This window comes from Aotus nancymaae, unplaced genomic scaffold (genome assembly GCF_030222135.1).
Source record: "Aotus nancymaae isolate 86718 unplaced genomic scaffold, 86718_ANA_hifiasm-v0.15.2.pri h1tg000286l, whole genome shotgun sequence".
NCBI classification, from domain to species: Eukaryota; Metazoa; Chordata; class Mammalia; order Primates; family Aotidae; genus Aotus; species Aotus nancymaae.
Window position 1 is genome coordinate 622193 of NW_026988701.1, and position 22941 is coordinate 645133.

The 22941-nt window shown below is 54.3% G+C and overlaps 1 non-coding gene and 1 pseudogene across 1 annotated transcript; one reads left to right on the top strand and one right to left on the bottom strand.

Moving 5' to 3' along the window:
- Positions 1–461: 461 nt before the first annotated feature.
- Positions 462–524, bottom strand: LOC135273153 (U7 small nuclear RNA). The gene has a single exon (XR_010340985.1). It is a non-coding gene; the product is annotated as a U7 small nuclear RNA (small nuclear RNA).
- Positions 525–7956: 7432 nt separating this feature from the next.
- The window catches only part of LOC135273146 (putative GTP-binding protein 6), a 35274-nt pseudogene continuing 20289 nt past the window's right edge, over positions 7957–22941 (top strand).

Here is a 22941-nt window from a genome sequence, read left to right on the forward strand (position 1 = left end):
GAGGCAGGAGAATCGCCTGAACCTGAAGGCAGAGGTTGCAGTGAGCTGAGATTGCACCACTGCACTCCAGCCTGGGCAACAGAGCAAGACTGCATCTCTAAAAGAAAGAAAGAAAGAAAGAAAAAAAAAAGTAGGAACAGAATGGCAATTTTCCTGCTGATGGGACAATATCGAGACTCAAATGTGGCTACAGAAGCCATCTTCCTCCTAACTGTTGAAAGCAGAGCTCTCCCATCAGAGAAGTAGCTTAGAGCCTGATTTATTTTAATTTAATTTAATTTTATTTTATTTTATAGGGACGGGTTTCTCCATGTTGGTTAGGTCGGTCTTGAACTCCCGACCTCAGGTGATCTGCCTACCTCGGCATCACAAAATGCTGGGTTTACAGGTGTGCGCTACCATGCCTGGCCTTATTTAATTTTATTTTTTTATTTTATTATTTTTTTTTAAATAAATTTTTTAGGGGCTTTCCGGCAAAAAAACGGAAAGGCTGCTAGACAAATTCTAAAAGAGCTGTAACACTTTTTATTTTATTTTGAGACAGAATCTCACTCTGTCCCCCAGGCTGGAGTGCAGTGGTGCAATCTCGGCTCACTGCAACCTCCATCTCCCTGGTTCAAGGCATTCTCCTGCCTCAGCCTCCCGAGTAGCAGGGTCTACAGGTGCCCGCCACCACGCCTGGCTAATTTTCCTACTTTTAGTAGAGACGGGGTTTCACCATGTTGGCCAGGCTGGTGTCAAACTGTTGACCTCGTGATCCGCCCACCACGGCCTCCCAAGGTGCTGGGATGACAGGCATGAGCCACGGCGTGGCCAGACCCTCCCGTTTAACGGTATGAGATGGGAATGAAGGGGATGGCAGAGGACTGGCGATGTGTGTTATGAAGAGGATTTCTGTTTCCACTAGGTGGTGCTGTTGGCTTAGGAATACCACGCGCTGGTCAGAGCATGAGCAAGTTTAGGTGAAATGACCGGGACGCAGGTGGAGTGGTTTTAAGGAGCAGAGTTGATTAGGCCAGAAAGGAGGAGGGGAGAAGAAAAGAGCTCCTGGCTACAGAGACATAGGGGGATTCTGATAACGAGAAACCCTGTCCAGGTGCGCTGCCTCACGCCTGTCATCCCAGCACTTTGGGATGCTGAGGTGGGTAGATCACCTGAGGTCACGAGTTCAAGACCAGCCTGGCCAACATGGTGCAAAACCTCGTTTCTACTAAAAATACAAAAAAAAAATATAGCCTGGTGTGGTGGTGTGCACCTGTAATCCCAGCTACTTGGGAGGCTGAGGCAGGAGGATCGCTGGAACCCAAGATCGTGCCACTGCACTCCAGCCTGGGCAACACAGCGAGACGTCATCTCAAACCAGAACAAAACACAAAAACGTGTTTTCCATGTTTTTTTTTTTTTTTTTTTGAGACAGAGTCTCACTCCATCACCAGGCGCCAGGCTGGAGTACAGTGGTGTGACCTTGGCTCACTGAAACTTCCGCCTCCCGGGTTCAAGCAATTCTGCCTCAGCCTCCTGAGTAGCTGGGAAAACAGGTGCTCACCACCAGGCCCAGCTAAGTTTTTTGTATTTTCACTAGAGACGGGGTTTCACCATGTTGGCCAGGCTGGTCTCGATCTCTTGACCTCGTGATCCGCCCGCCTCGGCCTCGCAGAGTGCTGGGATTACAGGTGTGAGGCACCGTGCCTGGCCTTGTTTCCTTGTTTTATAAGCCTGGGAACCTTCATCAGAGAGATTTCCCACACCAGGGCTCGATACCCCAACAGATGGAGGCGGAGCCCCTGTGGGGGCCAGGCTGGGAGGTGCAGGACCTGGGCCCCCCCAGGCAGTGCGTTACGTGGCTCTGACACACCCAGAATTTAGGCCCCCGTGCCTGGTAGACCCCACAGCTGGGAGACCCCACGGAATCACCTGTGGGGACCTTTTCACTGTCCTAGGCTGGAGGGTTTAATGTATGATCTCAGGGTGGGGGCTCCCCAGAAGGCAAGAGACATGCTGCAGTCACCCCAGGAAAGAGGCTTTGTGAACTCCTTGTTGGGGTGGGGGTTGCCCTGGGTGGCTCTGGACCTCCTGTTTCTCTCTCTCTCTCTCTCTCTGTCTGTCTGTCTCTCTCTCTCTCTCTTTCTCTCTCCCCTCTCTCCCTCTCTCTCCTCTCTCTCTCTTTCAGTTCCATATGCATGGAAGGAAAGAGAACTCTTCTGCTACACTGTTGGGTTCTGCAACCGGGGCCCTGCAAATTAAACTGTGGGAAGGAAAAAAGAATTCCTCCTCAAAGTTTTGTTTCTTGTTTAGGAAAGATCCATAAATGTTAGGAATAATCATTTTAAACACTTCCTTCAAAAGCCTTCTTGCCTTTTTGCTAGAAGCCCTATCCTAAGTAGCTGTTAGACATGCCGTGCTCACAGGCACGTAGTACATTCTATGTCCTTGTATTTTAACGGAGATAGCTGTGCTGGACGTGCTCACAGGCATGTCCCTGCTCTGCATGGCTTTCACCTGTTTAGAAAAGTCTTAAGTTATCAGCCAGTCGGGTTTTAGTTTAGATGGTGAGGTCTGGCTCCAGCCAACGGAGATGAGACACAGCAGTAAGGACGACCCCAAATGTGTCAGGGAGAAATGTGTATGTTTTCCTTTGTTCATTGTACTCTTCGTGCCACGACGGCTAGTGGGAGTACCCTTTCTGCAGGAACTTAGCTAATTTTTGCATTTTTTAGTAGAGATGGGGTTTCAACATGTTGGCCAGGCTGGTCTTGAACTCCTAGCTTCGTGATCCGCCCGCCTCGGCCTCCCAAAGTGCTAGGATGACAGACAGGAGCCACTGTGCCTGCCAACAGCACAAATTTCACCACGGAAAACCTCTTTTCCTCTTCTTCTTCCTCAGGTTGCTTCCCAGGGTTCACCTCTGATGGTCGGTCAGGCGAGTGCTTCCAGCAGCTTCTCAGGCCTGCGCTGCAGAAATGCGAATGAGGACTGGATGTCGGCGCTGTGTCCCCAGCGCTGGGATGTGCCCCTCCACCACCTCTCCATCCCAGGTGAGGGTGGGAGGGGCAGGGGCTATTGCCCCTGTGTTCCCCAGTGGAGGTGCCAGCTGTAGGAGCAATCCTGGGTGTAGGGAAATCCCACAAAGCCCGCTGATGCGGACACACATATATGCACAGTGCACACGTGCGCATATACATACACACATAGGCATGGGTGTGCACACACATACACACGTGCACACAGGTACTCACATGTATACACGCACACACGCAGGTATGCACACACATGCACATGTGCACATATGTACCTGCACACGTATACACACACACAGACACAGGCTCATGTGCATAGAAGAATGCACACATGAGCACACATGTATACACATGTATATACACACAGATAGGTGTGCTCATATGCACACATATATATACACATACACATATGCACATAGGCATGAGTATCCGAACACATGCATGCAAGTACACGCACATATGCATGCCTGTGCTCATGTACATATGCACACACACAAGTATGCACACATGCTCATAAGTACACAAGCACACACATGTACATGTGCATCGAATGAGCACATATGTATACACATGTATGTACTCACATGTATATCCACACAGGTACACATGCACACATGTATACACACAGGCACACATAAACAGGTACACATGCACACATGCACACATTTAATACATAGCATGCACAGGCACACATAGGTATGCACAAACATGCACATGTGCACATAGGCACACGCCCACACATGCATATACACACATGCCCACGCATATACACACATACACGTGTGTACTGTGTGGGTCTGTTCTCACGCTGCTAATAAAGGCATACCTGCAGCCAGGCATGGTGGATCCCAGCCTGTCATCCCAGCACTTTGGGAGGCTGAGGCGGGTGGGTCACCTGAGGTCAGGAGTTCGAGACCAGCCTGATCAACGTGGAGAAACCCCGTCTCTACTAAAAACACAAAATTGACTAGGCGTGGTGGCCCATGCCTGTAATCCCAGCTACTCGGGAGACTGAAGCAGGAGAATCACTTCAACCCGGGAGGCGGAGGTTGTGATGAGCCAAGATTGCCCCATTGCACTCCAGCCTGGTCAACAAGAGCAAAACTCCATCTCAAACTAATAATTCCTTATTCTCGCATTGCCACCCCAGTCTCAGTCAACCACAAATCCACATTGTGTCACTGTGGATTTCTCTGTTCTCCACATTTTATGTTAATGTAATCTTAGGATATGTGGTCTTTCATATCTGGCTTCTTAACATCCTCAAGGTTCATCCACGTTGCAGCCTATGTCAGAGCCTCGTTCCTTTTTCATGGCTGAGTAATGTTCCACAGCACGAGGGGACAACACTGTTTATCTACTCATCCGTCAACAGACACCTGGACTGTTTCCACGTTTTCCCTACAGCTGAAGGTGTGGTCCATCTGTGCAATGTTTACGCTGGGGGCTTTAACCATAGGCATTGAGGGTCAGAAATTAAAAATACATTCAGGCCCGGCGCGGTGGCTCACACCTCTAATCCCCGCACTTTGGGAGGCTGAGGCGGGAGGATCACTTGAGCCCAGGAGTTTGAGACCAGCCTGGGCAACATAGTGAGACTCTATCTCTGCGAATATACTTGTATATATTTATATGTATATATTTATAGGTGTGTTTATGTATATATATTTACATGTTATTTACATATAATTATATATATCTTATATGTTTATATGTATATTTGCATGTTATATGCCGATAGCATGCATATTTATATACACGTTTACATATTATATGTATATATGTTCCCACATTCACGTACATATATTTGTATGTTATATGTACATGTATTCATATATATTTATGTTACGTATACATATATTCAAATATATTTATATACATATATTTAACATACGTTTATATGTATTTAAATGTGTATATATATTTAAGAAATAACACCTATGTTTCACAGGCAGGAAATGGAGGTGCCCAGCCCTTGGTCAGACTGCACAAAGGTCCCCCTAAAGGTCTGTGTTTCCTGCGGCCACCGTAACCAGTGACCACACATTATGAGGCCACAAACGACCGAAATTTACTCTCTCCCACCTCTGGATACAGGAGTCTGACATCAAGTTGTGGGCAGGACCACACCCCCTCCTGAGGCTCTGGTGGGAGGCTGCTCCCCTCCTCTCACAGCTCCTGGGGGCTCCAGGTGTCCTGGGCTCGTGGCCCCATCACTCCAGCTCTGCGTCCATCTTCATGAGATCTTCTCTGTGTCTCTGTTTCCTCCTGTTTTTTTTTTTTTTTTGAGACAGAGTTTTGCTCTGTCACCCAGGTTGCAGTGCAATGGTGCGATCTCAGCTCCCCGCGACCACCCCGTCCTGGGTTCAAGTGATTCTCCTGCCTCAGCCCCCTGAGTAGCTGGGACTGCAGGCACCCGCCACCACGTCCAGCGAATTTTTGTACTTTTAATAGAGACGGGGTTTCACCATGTTGGTCAGGATGGTCTCAATCTCTCGACCTTGTGATCCACCTGCCTCGGTCTCCCAGAGTGCTGGGATTACAGGTGTGAGCCACCGCGCCCAGGCTGTCTGTCTCTGGATTTGTGACGTGCCCTACTCAAGCATGACCTCACTTGAACTTAATGACATCCCAGGAGACCCTGTTTCCATACAGGTCTTGTCCTGAGGTTCCAGTGGACGTGAGTTTCTGGGGACAGCATCCACCCAGCCCCGCCATGCCTGTGCCTGAGCTGTAAACGTGATGCTGAGGGATGCACAGCGGGTGGCGGGGATGGGGCCGATGGGTGACGTGCCTGCGTGTGCTCTGCCCGCAGGGAGCTACGACACCATGACGTACTGACTCAACAAGAAGTCACCCATTTCCCAGGAGGAGTCCCGGCTGCTGCAGCTGCTCAACAAGGCGTTCCCCTGCATCACGTGCACCGTGGTGCTGAAATGGTCCGTCACCCAGGTAGGCTCTGCACCCCATGATGCTGATGTACTCCCTTTCCCAGGTAGGGACTGAGTGATGCTGACATGGCCCCTCTCCCAGATAGGGTATGAGTGATGCTGACACAGTCCCTCTCCCAGGTAGGATGTGAGTGATGCTGAGTTGCTCCCTCTCCCAGGTAGGGTGTAAGTGATGCTGATATGATCCCTGCCCCACGTAGAGTGTCAGTGATGCTTAGATGCTCCCTGTCACAGGTAGGGTGTCAGTGATGCTGAGATGCTCCCTGACCCAGGTAGGATGTCAGTGATGCTGAGATGCTCCCTGATCCAGGTAGGGACTGAGTGATGCTGACACAGTCCCTGTCCCAGGTAGGGTGTGAGTGATGCTGAGATGCTCCCTCTCCCAGGTAGGGTGTCAGTGATGCTGATATGATCCATGTCCCAGGTAGGGTGTCAGTGATGCTGAGATGCTCCCTGTCCCACGTAGGGTGTCAGTGATGCTGAGATGCTCCCTGTCCCAGGTAGGATGTCAGTGATGCTGAGATGCTCCCTGAGCCAGGTAGGGAGTGAGTGATGCTGACATAGTGCCTCTCCCAGGTAGGGTGTGAGTGATATTGAGATACTCCCTGTCCCAGGAAAGGACTGAGTGATGCTGCCACAGTCCCTCTCCCAGGTAGGGTGTGAGTAATGCTGAGATGGTCCCTGTCCCAGGTAGGGTGTGAGTGATATTGAGATGCTCCTTGTCCCAGGTAGGGTGTCCTTGATGCTGAGATTCTCCCTGTCCCAGGTAGTGTGTCAGCGATGCTGAGATTCTCCCTGTCCCAGGTAGTGTGTCAGTGATGCTGAGATGCTCCCTGTCCCAGGTAGGGTGTCAGTGATGCTGAGATGCTCCCTGACCCAGGTCGGGACTCTGTGATGCTGACATAGTCCGTCTCCCAGGTAGGGTGTGAGTGATATTGAGATACTCCCTGTCCCAAGAAGGGACTGAGTGATGCTGCCACAGTCCCTCTCCCAGGTAGGGTGTGAGTAATGCTGAGATGGTCCCTGTCCCAGGTAGGGTGTGAGTGATATTGAGATGCTCCTTGTCCCAGGTAGGGTGTCAGTGATGCTGAGATGCTCCCTGTCCCACGTAGGGTGTCAGTGATGCTAAGATTCTCCCTGTCCCAGGTAGTGTGTCAGTGATTCTTAGATGCTCCCTGTCCCACATAGGGTGTCAGTGATGCTGACATGGTCCCTCTCCCAGGTAGGGTGTCAGTGATGCTGACATGGTCCCTCTCCCATGTAGGGTGTCACTGATACTGAGGTGTTCCCTGTCCCAGGTAGGGACTGAGTGATGCTGACATGGTTCCTCTCCCAGGTAGGGTGCCAGTAATACTGAGATGCTCCCTCTCACAGGTAGGGTGTGAGTGATGCTGAGATGCTCCCTGCCCCAGGTAGGGTGTCAGTGGTGCTGAGATGCTCCCTGTCCCAGGTAGGGTGTCAGTGATGCTGACATGGTCCTTCTCCCAGGTAGGGTGTGAGTGACGCTGACATGGTTTCTGTCCCAAGTGTGGACTGAGTGATGCTGAGATGCTCACTCTCCCACGAAGGGTGTTAGTGACGCTGATATGCGTAGGATGTGAGTGATGCTGACGTGGTCCCTCTTCCAGGTAGGGTGTGAGTCGTGCTGACATGGTCCCACTCCCAGGTAGGGTGTTAGGGATGCTGTGATGCTCCCTGTCCCAGGTCGGGACTGAGTGATGCTGACATGGTCCATCTCCCAGGTCGGGTGTGAGTCATGCTGACATGGTCCCTGTCCCAGGTAGGGTGTTAGTGATGCTGTGATGCTCCCTGTCCCAGGTCGGGACTGAGTGATGCTGACATGGTCCCTCTCCCAGGTAGGGTGTGAGTCATGCTGTCATGGTCTCTCTTCCAGGTAGGGTGTCAGTGATGCTGACATGGTCCCTCTCCCAGGTAGGGTGTGAGTGTTGCTGATATTGTCATTACCCAGGTAGGGTCTGCAGCCCGTGATGCCGAAATGCTCCGTCACTCAGGTAAGGTCTCAGTGAGTCCCCAGGAGCTCCGGAGGCAGAGTGTGGCTGCACATTTGCAGGGAGACAGGATTAAACACAGAACCTCTGCCCACCCAGAGCCCCCTCCCCAAAGGAAGAAGAGTGGGTCATCATGTTGCTACGTTGTATTATGTTAAGTTGTTTTCGAGATGGAATTTCGCTCTGTGGCCCAGGCTGGAGTGTAGTGGCTCGATCTCAGCTCAGTGCAACCTCCGCCTCCTGGGTTCAAGCAGTTATGTGCCTCAGCCTCCCAAGTAGCCTGGATTGCAGGCGTGCACCACCACACCCGGCTGATTTTTGTATTTTTTAGTAGAGACAGAGTTTCACCATCTTGCCCAGGCTGGTCTCGAAATCCTGACCTCATGATCCACCAACCTCAGCCTCCCAAAGGTCCTGGGATTACAGACATGAGCCACGGCACCTGGCCTCTTTTCTTTCTTGCATTTTTATTTGTTTATTTATTTTTCTTCTGAGATGGAATATTGCTCCGTTCCCCAGGCGGGAGTGCAATGGCACGATCTCAGCTCACTGTAACCTCCGCCTCCCAGGTTCAAGTGGTTCTCTCCTATGTCAGCCTCCTGAGTAGCTGGGACTACAGGTGCCCACCACCATGCCCACCTAGCATTCTTTTGGTATTTTTAGTATAGATTGGGTTTTAGCATGTTGACAAGGCTGATTTTGAACTCCTGACCTCATGTGATCCACCCGCCTCGTCCTCCCAAAGTGCCAGGATTACAGATGTGAGCCACTGCACCCAGCCTGCATTTATTTTCTTGGGAATATGACCTTGTTCTGTCATCCAGGCTGGAGTGCATGGTGCGATCAGAGCTCACTGCAGCCTCCACCTTCCCAGTTGACACGATCCTCCTGCCTCAGCCTCCTGAGTAGCTGGGATTATGGGCATGTGCCATCATGCCTGGCTACCTTTCTTTAATTTAAAATTTTTTTTTTTTTATACAGACGGAGTTTTGCTATGTTGCCCAGGCTGGTCTCGAACTCCTGACCTCAGGTGATCCTCCAACCTCGGCCTCCCAAAGTGCTGGGATTACAGGCGTGAGTCATGGTACCCGGCCTGTTTTGGCTTTTTAAATTAATATTTTGTGTAGAGGATATAGCACGACACTTTTTCAACTTTTTTGTTTCTTTTGGAGACGGAGTCTCTCTCTGTCTGTAGGCTGGAGTGCCATTGCTCGCTACAACCTCCGCCTCCTGGGTTCAAGTGATTCTCCTGCCTCAGCCTCCCGAGTATCTGGAATTACAGGCATCCACCACCACACGTGGTTGTTTTTTGTATTTTTGTAGAGACGGGGTTTCTTCATGTTGGCCAGGCTGGTCTTGAACTTCTGACCTCGTGATCCACCCACCTCGGCCTCCCAAAGTGCTGGGATTACAGGCCTGAGCCGTCGCACCCAGCCCCTCTTTCACCTTTTTATGTTAATAATTTTGCCACTCCTAGCCACACATGGAGGTTCATGTCTGTAATCCCAGTACTTTGGGAGGCCGAGGCAGGTGGATCACTTGAGGTCAGAAGTTCGAGACCAGCCTGACCAACACGGCGAAACCCCGTCTCTATTAAAAATAGAAAAATTAGCCAGGCGTGGTGGCAGGTGCCTGTAATCCCAGCTACTCGGGAGGGTGAGGCAGGAGAATCGCTTGAACCTGGAGGGTGGAGGTTGCATGGAGCCGAGATCATGCCACTGCAATCCAGCCTGGATGAGAGAGCCAGACTCCATCTGAAGAAAATAAAAGAAACCAGCCTGTGCAACATGTGACAGCCCCTCTGCCCACAGGTGCTGGACATCACGAAGCAGCTGGATGCTGGCGTGCGATACTTAGACTTGCAGATTGCCCTCATGCTGGACGGCTCTGAGAAGAACCTGCAGTTTGTTCACATGGTATACACCATGGCACTGGTGGAGGTACGACCAGGCTGGGGGGATGCCCGGGGAGCGCTCAGGAGGTGACCGGCCTCCCATGGGGAACCAGACTGCCATGGGGACAGGAGGTTCCTGACCTTTAGTGGGATGACGATGTCAGCTTCAGGGCCAGACAAGAGACCAGGAGTTGCTGACGTCTGCTGATCTGTTAGGAGCACTTACATTTTTTTCTTTTGGAGATGGAGTGTCGCTCTGTCACCCAGGCTGGAGTGCAGTGGCTCAATCTCGGCTCACTACATCCTCCGCCCACCAGGTTCAAACGATTCTCCTGCTTCACCCTCCCAAGTACCCGGGATTACAGGCACCCACCACCACACCTGGCTAATTTTCATATTTTTAGTAGAGATGGGGTTTCACCAGGTTGGCCAGGCTGGTCTCGAACTCTTGACCTCAGGTGATCCGCCTGCCTCAGCCTCTCAAAATGCTGGGATTACAGGCGTGAGCCACCACACCTGGCATTCGGGGGGTTCTTGACCGATGTGAATTTCTTCATTTCTTTTTGTTTTCCTTCTACTTTTTTGAGACAGAGTCTTGCTCTGTCGCCCAGGCTGCAGTACAGTGGCGCAATCTCAGCTCACTGCAACGTCTTCCTTCCTCTTCAAGCAATTCTCCTGCCTCAGCCTCTGGAGTAGCTGGGATTATAAGCATGCACCACCACGCCGGGCTAATTTTTTGTATTTTTAGTAGAGATGGGTTTTTACGGTATTAGCCAGGATGGTCTTGATCTCCTGACCTCGTGATCCATCCACCTTGGCCTCCCAAAGTCCTAGGATTATAGGCGTGAGCCACTGTACCTGGCTTACGGGGACTTCTGCACCAGTGTGCGTTTCTGAGCTTGCTTGGGTTTCTCCTGCATTTTTCACCAGTTACTTTGGCTACCTCTCGTCCCCCGGGCTTTGTCAGGCTGTCTGCACTTTTTTTTTTGAGACGGAGTCTTGCTCTGTTGCCCAGGCTGGAAAGCAGTTGCACCATCTCGGCTCACTGCAACCTCCGCCTCCCGGGTTCAAGCGATTCTTCCGCCTCAGCCTCCCGAGTAGCTGGGATTACAGGTGCCCGCCATCATGCCCAGCTAACTTTTGTATTTTTAATAGAGATGGGGTTTCTCCAGCTTGACCCAGCTGGTCTCAAACTGCTAAGCTCAGGGGATCTGCCCGCCTCGGCCTCCCAAAGTGCCAGGATGACAGGCGTGAGCGTCCGTGTCCAGCCCTCTTGGTCTTTTGCACAACGGAGTCAGTTATCTCCCTGACCCCAGTCCAGGCTTTTTTCAATGTGTTCTGTTCCTGGATGCCAGAGGGGCTTCTAAAATCTGAACGTGAGAAGTCACTGTCCTAAGGCCTGCCTGTGGCTCCCTGTGACACCATGGCAGGCACCCAGAGGCCTCGGTGCAAAGGCATTGTCCCACACCATCCCCCTCACTTACTCTGCACCTGCTGTATCTGACTCATTCCCTGGAGTTTCCAGACATCACAAGTCTGCCTGTGAAGTGGCTTCCGGTCGAGGTGTGCACAGACAAGTGGACATTTGTGCAGAAACACAGACATGCCTGCACACACACACACGTGCATATAGACAGGTGTGTGTGCAGAGACACACGCATGAAGACAGACACACATGTGCACACAGAATCGGGCAGAGAGACCAGGAGCTGAGGCTCACACCTGTGATCCCAGCACTGTGGGAGGCTGAGGCAGGTGGATCACCCCAGGGTGGGAGTTGAAGACCAGCCTGGCCAACATGGCGAAACCCCGTCTCTACTGAAAATACAAAAATTAGCCGGGTGGTGTGGCGCGCACCTGTAGTCCCAGCTACTTGGGAGGCTGAGGCAGGAGAATAGTTTGAACCTGGCGGGGGGAGGTTGCAGTGAGTGGAGATGGCGCCATTGCACTCGAGCCTTGGCGACAGAGCGGGACTCCATCTCAAAAAAAAAATGTGCAAAGACACCCACACAGACACACACATATTCATGCACACACACGTACATGCACACATGTGCACACATCCACATGCTTGCTTTTTTTGAGACAGGGTCTTGCTCTGTCACCCAGGCTGGCATAGGGTGGTGTAATGGTAGCTCACTGCAGCCTCAGCCTCCTGGGCTGAAGCAACCTGCCTGCCTCAGCCTCCTGAGTAGCTGGGACTGCAGGCACACACCACCACACTGGGCTCGTTTTCCAGGTTTTTGTAGAGATGGGCTCTTCTCATGTTGCCCAGGCGGGTCTTGAGCTCCTGGGCTCATGCAGTCCTCCCACCTCTGGCCTCCCACAGTCCTCCCGCCTTGGCCTCCCACAGTGCTGGGATTGTAGGTGTGACCACTAGCACCCAGACCAGCTCCCCCTTTCTCCACTTGCTCTGCCCCCTACGCTGGCCCCTTCCTGCCCTGCCCACCTCCTCCTTCCCCCGCAGAGCTTGGTAGGGTTCCTGGACTTTTTGTTTTTTTGAGACAGTCTTTCTCTTTTGCCAGGCTGGGGTGCAATGGCGCCATCTCGGCTCACTGCAGCCTCCGCCTCCCACTTCAAGAGATTCTCCTGCGTCAGCCTCCCAAGTAGCTGGGATTACAGGCACCAGCCACCACGCCCGGCTAATTTTTGTATTTTCAGTAGAGACGGGGTTTCACCATGTTGGCCAGGCTGGTCTCGAACTCCTGACCTCAAGCGATTCGCCTGCCTGGGCCTCCCAAAGTGCTGGGATGACAGGCATGAGCCACTGAGCCGGGCTGAGTTGGCTCACTGCAGCCTCCTGTCTGCAGGAGGATCCACCTGTCTAAGCTTACCAACTACCTCTAGCTTGGACTAGAGGTGTGAACCACCACACCTAATTCTTTAATTCTTCTTTTTTGTAGCCATGTTGCCCAGGCTCTTTTCAAACTCTTGGACTGAAGCCAATTCTCTGGGATCGGCCTCAGCCTCCTCGCAAAGCACTGGGACTGCCACTGTTCTGGCCTCATCTTTTCTCCTTTTTTGAGACAGAGTTTTGCTCTTTTGCCCAAGCTGGAGTGCAGTGGCTTGATCTCGGCTCACTGCAACCTCCGCCTCGTGGGTTCAAGCAATTCTCCTGCCTCGGCCTGCTGAGTAGCTGGGATTACAGGTGCATACCACCATGCCCGGCTAATTTTTGTATTTTTAGTAGAGACAGAGGTTTTGCCGTGTTGGCCAGGATGGTCTTGAACTCCTGACCTTAGGTGATCTGTCCCCCCTCGGCCTCCTGAAGTGCCGGGATTACAGCTATGCTATGAGCCAACGTGCCTGGCCGACATGGCTGGCTGCAGCCTCCACCTCCCAGGTTCAAGCAATTCTCTTGACTCAGCCTCCCAAGTAGCTGGGATTACAGGCGCCCACCACCACACCCAGCTAATTTTTTTTGTATGTTTTTAGCATAGACGGGGTTTCGCCATGTTGGCCAGGCTGGTCTTGAACTCCTGACCTCAGGTGATCCGCCCGCCTTGGCCTCCCAAAGCGCTGGAATGACAGGTGTGACCCACGGAGCCCAGCCTTCCCTGAGCTGTGGGACTCATGAAGGACTGTGCCTCGGCCCCTCCCTCCCCGCAGGACACGCTCCCGGAGATCTCAGAGTGGCTGGAGCGGCACCCTTGTGAGGTGGTCATCCTGGCCTGCAGGAACTTCGAGGGGCTGAGTGAGGACCTGCACGACTACCTGATCTCCTGCATCAAGACCATCTTTGGGGAGATGCTGTGTCCCCGCGGGGTGAGTGACGAGGGAGAAGGATGGCCACAGGTCTCTCCCAGGGCTGGGGGATCCTCACCCTCACCCTGCATTTGCTTACCTGGTACCCCCGGGTGTGGCTGCTGCCGTGATCCCTGCAGCAGGTGGAGTTTGGAACAACAGCAGCTCCCGGCTCTCCTGCAGGCCGAGGTGGAGGTGGGGGTGGCTCCTAGTGAGAACTGCTTCCTGTGATGGGTTTAGAAATCTGCATAGCAGAGCCGGACGTGGGGGCTCACACCTGTAATCCCAGCACTTTGGGAGGCCGAGGCCGGCAGATCACAAGGTCAGGAGTTCGAGACCAGCCTGGTCAATACGGTGAAACCCTGTCTCTAAAAATACAAAAATTAGCCGGGCTTGGTGGCGGGCGCCTGTAATCCCAGCTACTTGGGAGGCTGAGGCAGGAGAATTGCTTGAACCTGGGAGGCAGAGGTTGCAGTGAGCTGAGATTGTGCCGCTGCACTCCAGCCTGGGCGACAGAGTGAGACTCCGTCTCAAGAAAAATCAACAAAAAATTAGGCTGGGCGCAGTGGGTCACGCCTGTCATCCCAGCACTTTGGGAGGCTGAGGCAGGTGGATCACCTGAAGTCAGGAGTTCGAGACCAGCCTGGCCAACGTGGTGAAACTCTGCCTCTACTAAAAATACAACAATTGGTCTGGCGTGGTGGCGAGTGCCTGTAGTCCTAGCTACTTGGGAGGCTGAGGCAGGAGAATGGCTTGAACCCGGGAGGCAGAGGTTGCAGTGAGCTGAGATTGTGCCACTGCACTCCAGCTTGGGTGACAGAGCGAGACTCCATCTCAAAATACAACAAAACAGGGGGTTAGTGGAGGGATAACAGGGAGTGGGGGGATTGGGGAGTGATAGCATTAGGAGGTACCACGCCATGTGTATACCTCTGTAACAATCCTGCAAGATGTGCACATGTATCCCAGAACTTAAAATAAAATTAAAAACAAAAAGGAAAAATGGCCCGGCGTGGCCAAAAGGGATATGTGAGCAGCATCTTCCTGGCTCCATGAGCACCCCCGTCAGGGTCTGTGTTATTTTACCGGGGTTGCAGGCACCCGGGAGCCCAGACAGCAGCCTCAGAAGGGCTGAGATGTGAGCTGACCAGCTCCCGCTCTGCAGGCTGCAGGCCACGGTCACCGCGTCCTGAAGGCACCCAGAGAGGGTGCCCCGGCTTCCCCACAGGTCTGTTCCTGGCTACATGTGTTCCCCCAACCCCCTTGTAAAAAGGTTTAAAATTTTTAAATTTTTTATTTATTTATTTAATTATATATATATATTTTTGAGATGGTGTTTCCCTCTGTCACCCAGGCTGGAGTGCAGTGGCGCAATCTTGGCTCACCGCAACCTCTGCCTCCCAGATTCAAGCGATTCTCCTGCCTCAGCCTCCACAGTAACTGGGATTACGGGCACCTGCCACTGGGCCTGACTAGTTTTTTGTATTTTTAGTAGAGACGAGCTTTCATCATTTTGGCCACGCTGGTCTTGACCTCCTGACCTTGTGACCCACCTGCCTCAGCCTCCTAAAGTGCTGGGATTACAGGTGTGAGCCACTGCACCCGGCCACAAATTGACTTTTTGAGACCGAGTCTTCCTCTGTCACCCAGGCTGGAGTGCAGTGGTGTGATCTGGGCTCACTGCACCCTCCGCCTCCCAGGTGCAAACGACTCTCCTTCCTCAGCCTCCTGAGTAGCTGGGACCACAGGCACCAAATACCATGCCGGGCCAGTTTTTTTGTTTTGTTTTGTTTTGTTTTGTTTTTTTCATTTTTAGTAGAGACGAGGTTTCATCGCGTTCGTCAGGTGGGTGTGGAACTCTTGAAGTGGGGCCTGTCCTCCCACTGTGTCATGCTGTGAGATTCACACCTGGACCCAGGGCCTGTCCTCCCACTGTGTCCTGGTGTGATGTGGGACCCTGGACACAGGTCCTGTCCTTCCTCTGTGTCCTAGTGTGAGATTCACACCAGGACACAGGGCCTGTCCTCCCTCTGTGTCCCGGTGTGGTGTGGACGTGTGGAAACAGGGGCCAGACTTCCTCCCTCTATATCCTGGTGTGACGTGAACCTGTGGACATAGGGCCTGCCCTCCCTCTGTGTCTTGGTGTGATGTGGATCCCTGGACATGGGGCCTGTCCTCCCTCCGTGTCCTGCTGTGACGTGGACCCCAGGACATGGGGCCTCTCATCCCTCTGTGTCCTGGTGTGATGTGGACATGTGGACAGAGGGCCCACCCTTCCTCCCTCTATGCCCTGGTGTGATGTGGACCCGTGAACACCTGGTCTGTCTTCCCTCTGTGTCCTGGTGTGATGTGGACCCCTGGACATGGGGCCTGTCCTCCCTCTGTGTCCTGGTGTGAGGTGGATCCTTGGACACGGGGCCTGTACTGCCTCTGTGTACTAGTGTGATGTGTACCCCTGGACACGAGGCCTCTCCTTCCTCTGTCTCCTGGTTTAACAATCACCCCTGGACACAGGGCCTGTCCTCCCTCTGTGTCCTGGTGTGATGTGAACCCCTGGACACAGGGCCTGTCCTCCTCGTATGTCCCGGTGTGACATGGACCCCTGGATATGGGTCCTGTCCTCACTGTGTCTTGCTGTGATGTGGATGTGTGGACACAGGGCGCTGCCTTCCTCCATCTATTTCCTCGTGTGACGTGGACCCCTGGACATGGGTCCTGTCCTCCCACTGTGTCCTGGTGTGATGTGGAACCCTGGACACAGTTCCTGTCCTTCCTCTGAGTCCTGGTGTGACATTCGCCCCTGGACACAGGGACCAAAGTTCCTCCCTCTATATCCTGGTGTGTCATGAAACCCTGGACATGGGGCCTGCCCTCCCTCTGTGTCTTGGTGTGATGTGGACCCCTGGATATGGGGCCTGTCCTGCCTCGGTGTCCTGGTGTGATGTGGACCCCTGGACACGGGGCCTGTTCTCCCTCTGTGTCCTGGTGTGATGTAGACCCCTGGACACCTGGTCTGTCCTCCTTCTATGTCCTGGTTTGACGTGCACGCCTGGACACGGGGCCTGTCCTCCCTCTGTGTCCTGGTGTGATGTGGACGTGTGGACACAGGGCCCAGCTTTCCTCCCTCTATGTCCTGGTGTGACGTGAACCCGTGGACATGCGTCGTGTCCTCCCACTGTGTCCTCGTGTGACGTGGATCCCTGGACATGGGGCCTGTCTTCCCTGTGTGTCCTGGTATGATGTGGACATGTGGAAACAGGGCCCAGCCTTCCCTTTCTATATCCTGATGTGAGGTGGACCTCTTGACATGGGGCTTGTCCTCCCTCCGTGTCCTGGTATGACGTGGATGCCTGGATACAAGGCCTGTCCTCCCTCTATATCCTGGTGAGAGGTAGACCCCTGGACATGGGGTCTCTCCTCCCTCTGTGTCCTGGTGTCATGTGGACATGTGGACATAGGGACCACCCTTTCTCCCTCTATGTCCTGCTGTGATGTGGACTCCTGAACACCTGGCCTGTCCTCCGTCTGTGTCCTGGTGTGATGTGGACCCCTGAACACGGGACCTGTTCTCCCTCTGTGTCCTGGTGTGACGTGAACCCATGGACATGGCGCCTGTCCTCCCTCTGTGTCCTGGTGTGATGTGGACCCCTCGACACGGGGCCTGTCTTCCCTCTATGTCCTGGTGTGACGTGGACCCCTGGACATTGGGCCTGTCCTCACTGTTTGTGTTCCTGTGATGTGGACGTCTGGACACGGCGCAGCCGTCCTCCCACTATTTGCTGGTGTGACGTGGACCCCTCAACATGGGGCTTGTCCTCCCTCTGTGTGCTGATGTGACGTGGACTCCTGGATACAGGGCCAGTCCTCCCTCTATATCCTGGTGTGGCGTGGACCCCTTCACATGGGGCCTCTCCTCTGTGTCCTGGTGTGATGTGGACATGTGTACAGAGGGCCCACCCTTCTTCCCTCTATGTCCTGGTGTGATGTGGACCTCTGAAAACCTGGCCTGTCCCCTGTCTATGTCCTGGTGTGATGTGGACCCCTGGACATGGGGCCTGTCCTCCCTCTGTGTCCTGGTGTGAGGTGGACCCCTGGACACGGGTCCTGTACTTCCTCTGTGTACTGGTTTGACGTGTACCCCTGGACACAGGGCCTGTCCTTCTTCTGCGTCCTGGTGTGACATTCACACCTGGACACAGGGCCTGTCCTCCCTCTGTGTCCCCGTGTGATGTGGATGTGTGGACACAGGACCCAGCCTTCCTCCCTCTATGTCCTGGTGTGACATGAACCCGTGGACATGGGGCCTGTGCTCCCTCTATGTCCTTTTGTGATGTGGACGTGTGGACACAGGGCCCAGCCTTCCTCCCTCTATGTCCTGGTGTGACGTGGACCCCTAGACATGGGGCCTGTCCTCCCACTGTGTCCTGGTGTGATCTGGGACCCTGGACACAGGTCCTGTCCTTCCTCTGTGTCCTGGTGTGATGTGGACATGTGGACACAGGGCCCTGCCTTCCTCCTTCTATATCCTGCTGTGACGTGCACCCGTCGACATGGGGCCTGTCCTCCCTCTATGTCCTGGTGTGATTTGGACCCCTGGACATGGGGTCTATCCTCCCTCTGTGTCCTGATGTCATGTGGACCCCTGTACATGGGGACTGTCGTCCTTCTGTGTCCTGGTGTTATGTGGACTTGTGGACACAGGGCCGAGCCTTCCTCCCTCTGTGTCCCAGTGTGACGCGGACCCCTGGACATGGGGCAAGTCCTATCTCTGTGTCCTGGTGTGATGTGGACCCCTGAACACGGTGCCTGTCCTCCCTCTATGTCATGGTGTGACATGGATCACTGGACATGGGACATGTCCTTCCTCTGTGTCCTGGTGTGATGTGGACCCCTGAACACGGGGCCTGTACTCCCTCTATGTCCTGGTGTGACTTGGACTCCTGGACTTGGAGCCTGTCCTGCCTCTGTGTCCTGATGTGATGTGGACGTGTGGACACAGGGCCCAGCCTTCTTCCCTGTATGTCTTGGTTTGACGTGGACCCCTGGACATGGGGCCTGTCCTCCCTCTGTGTCCTGGTGTCATATGGCCCCTGGACACAGGGCCTGTCCTCCCTATAAGTTCTGGTGTGATGTGGACTCCTGGACATGGGGCCTGTCCTCCCTCTGTGTCCTGGTGTGATATGGACCCCTGGACACGGGGCCTGTCCTCCCTCTATGTCCTGGTGTGACATGGACCCGTGGACATGGGGCCTGTCCTCCCTCTGTGTCCTGGTCTGATGTGGACGTGTGGACACAGGGCCCAGCCTTCCTTCCTCTCTGTCCTGGTGTGACGTGGACCACTGGACATGGGGCCTGTCCTCCCTCTATGTCCTGGTCTGATGTTGACGTGTGGACACAGGACCCGGTCTTCCTCCCTCTCTGTCCTGGTATGACATGGACCCCTGGAAACACGGCCTGTCCTTCCTCTGTGTCTTGGTGTGATGGGGCAGTGTGCACACACGGCCCAGCCGTCCTCTCACTGTGTCCTGATGTGATGTGGACTCCTGGACATGGGGCTTGTCCTCCCTCTGTGTCCTGGTATGATGTGGAACCCTGGACATGGGGCCTGTCGTCCCTCTGTGTCCTGATGTGATGTGGACGTGTGGACACAGGGCCCACCCTTTCTCCCTCTATGTCCTCTTGTGACGTGGACTCCTGAACACCTGGGCTGTCCTCCGTCAGTATCCTGGTGTGATGTGGAATCCTGGAGAAGGGGCCTGTCCTCCCTCTAAGTCCTGGTGTCCCGTGGATCCTTGGTCATGGGGCCTGTCCTCCCTCTGTGCCCTGGTGTGATGTGGACATGTGGACACAGGGCCCTGCCTTCCTCCTTCTATATCCTGCTGTGACGTGCACCCGTCGACATGGGGCCTGTGCTCCCTCTATGTCCTGGTGTGATTTGGACCCCTGGACATGGGGCGTGTCCTACCTCTGTGTCCTAGTGTGATGTGGACGTGTGGACACAGGCCACAGCCTTCCTCCCTCCATGTCCTGGTGTGACCTGGACCACCCCGGGACATGGGGCCTTTATTTCCTCTGTGTCCTGGTGTGAAAAGGACCCCTGGATACATGGCCTGTCCTCCCTCTCTGTCCTTTTGTGATATCGACGTGTGGGTACATGGCCCAGCCTTCCTCCCTCTGTGTCCTGGGGTTATGTGCACCCTTGGACACAGGGCTTGTCATCCCTCTGTGTCCTAGTGTGACGTGCACCCCTGGACGTGGGGCCTCTCCTTCTCTCTGTGTCCTGGTGTGATGTGGACATGTGAACACAGGGCCCACCCTTCCTCCGTCTATGTCCTGGTGTGATGTGGATGGAGGCCCGTCCTCCGTCTGTTTCCTGGTGTGATGTGGACCCCTGGACATGGGGCCTGTCCTTCCTCTGTCTCCTGGTGTGACATTCACACCTGGACACAGGGCCTGTCCTACCTCTGTCTTCCGACGTGAGGTGGACATGTGGACACAGGGCCCAGCCTTCCTCCCTCTATGTCCTGGTGTGGCGTGGACCCCTGGACATGGGGCCTGTCCTCCCTCTGTGTCCTGGTATGATGTGGACACCTGGACACGGGGCGTGTCCTACCTCTGTGTCCTGGCGTGATGTGGACCCCTGGAAACGTGGCCTTTTCTCCCTCTGTGTCCTGGTGTGATGTGGACCCCTAGACACGGTGCCTGTCCTCCCTCTGTGTCCTGGTGTGATATAGACGTGTGGACACAGGGCGCAGCCTTCCTCCCTCTATGTCATGGTGTGACGAGGACCCCTGGACTTGGGGCCTGCCCTCCCTCTGTGTCCTGGTGTGATGAGGACCCCTAGACACGGGGCCTGTCCTCCCTCTGAGTCCTGATGTGACGTGGAACCCTGGACATGGGACCTCTCCTCTCTGTTTGTCCTGGTCTGATGTGGACGTGTGGACACAGGGCCGTGCCTTCCTCCCTCTTATTTCCTGGTGTGACGTGGACCCCCAGATATGGGGCCTGTCCTCTGTCTGTGTCCTGGTGTGATGTGGACCCCTGGTTCCTGTGGAACCAGTGTCCTGGTGTGACATGGACAGGGTTCCTGTCCTCCCTCTGTGTCCTTGTGTCACGTCGACCCCTGTACATGGGGCCTGTCATCCCTCTGTGTCATGGTGTGATGTGGACCCCTGGACACGGGGTGTGTCATACTTCTGTGTGCTGCTGTGACGTGGACCCCTGGACAGGGGGTCTGTCCTCCCTCTGTGTCATGGGGTGATGTGGACCTCTTGACATGGGGCCAGTCCACCCTCTATGTCCTGGTGTGACATGGACAACTGGACATGGGGCCTGTCTGGTCTCTGTGTCTTGGTGTGATGTGGACGTATGGACAAGGGGCCCAGCCTTCCTCCCTCTATGTCCTGGTGTGACGTGGATGCCTGGACATGGGTCCTATCCTCCATCTGTGTCCTGGTGTGACGTGAACCCCTGGACACGGGGCCTGTCCTCCCTCTGTGTCCTGGTGTGATGTGGAGCACTGGACACGGGGCCTGTTCTCCCTCTGTGTCCTGGTGTGATGGGAAACCCTGGACACGGGACCTGTCTTCTGACTGTGTCCTGGTGTGATGTGAACCCCTGGACACAGGACCTGTCTTCTGACTGTGTCCTGGTGTGATTTGGACGAGTCACACAGGGCCCAGCCTTCCTGCCTCTATATCCTGGTGTCACGTGCACCCCTGGACATGGGGCCTGTCCTCCCTCTGTGTCCTGGTGTGATGTGGATGTGTGGAAACAGGCCCCAGCCTTCCTCTCTCTATGTCCCAGTGTGACGTGGACCCCTGGACATCAGGCACATCCTCTCTCTGTGTCCTCGTGTGATGTGGATATGTGGACACAGGGCCCTGCCTTCCTCCTTCTATATCCTGGTGTGACGTCGACCCGTTGACATGGGGCCTGTCCTCCCTCCATGTCCTGGTGTGATGTGGACCCCTGGAATTTGTGCGTGTCCTCCCTGTATGTCCTGGTGTGACGTGGACACCTGGACATGAAGCCTGGCCTTCCTCTGTGTCCTGGTGTGATGTGGACCCCTGGACACGGCGCTTTTCCTCCCTCTATGTCCTGTTGTGATGTGGAGCCCTGGACTTGGGACTTGTCCTGCCCCTGTGTCCTGGTGTGATGTGGACCTATGGACATGCGGCCTGTCCTCCCTCTCTGTCCTGGTGTCACATGGACCCCTGAACACGGGGGCCTGTCCTCCCTCTAAGTTCTGGTGTGACGTTAACCCCTCGACATGGAGTCTGTCCTCCCCTCTGTGTCCTGGTGTGATGTGGAAGTGTTGACCTAGGACCCAGCCTTCCTCCGTCTATGTCATGGTGTGACATGGACTCTTAGACACGGGGCCTGTCGTTCCTCTGTGTCCTGGTGTGACATGGACCCCTGGGCACATGGCCTGTCCTCACTCTGTGTCCTGTTGTGATATGGCAGTGTTTACACGCGGCCCAGCCATCCTCCCACTGTGTCCTGGTGTGATGTGGACCCCTGAACATGGAGTCTCTCCTCCCTCTGTGTCCTGTTGTGATGTGGACCATGGACATGGGGCCTATACTCCCTCTGTATCCTCGTGTGATGTGGACGTGTGGACACAGGGCCCAGCCTTCCTTCGTCTATGTCCTGGTATGACGTGGCATCCTGGACACCTGGCCTGTCCTCCGTCTGTGTCCTGGTGTGATGTGGAACCCTGGACAGGGGTCCAGTCCTCCCTCTGTGTCCTCGTGTGATGTTGACCTTTGGACATGGGCATGTCCTTCCTCTGTGTCCTGGTGCGATGTGGACCCCTGGACATGGGGAGTGTCATTCCTCTGTCTCCTGATGGAACAATCACCCCTGGACACAGGGCCTGTCCTTGCTCTATATCCTGGTGTGACTTGGATGCCTGCACATGGTTCCTGTCCTCCTCCTGTGTCCTGGTGTGATGTGAACATGTAGACACAGGGCCCAGCCTTCCTCCCTCTATGTCATGGTATGAGAAGGACCTCTGAACATGGGGCCTGTCCTTTCTCTGTGTCCTGATGTGATGTGGACCCCTGAACACGGTGCGTGTTCTCCCTCTGTCTTCTGATGTCACGTGGACACCTTTACAAGGGGCCTTTCGTCTATCTGTGTCCTGGTGTGGTGTGTAACCCTGGACACGGGGCCTGTCCTCCCTCTGTCTCCTGCTGTGATATGGAACCCTGGACACGGGGCCTGTCCTCCCTCTAAGTCCTGATGTGACGTGGACCCCTGGACATGGGGCCTGTCCTCCCTCTGTGTCCTGGTGTGATGTGGACATATGGACACAGTGACCA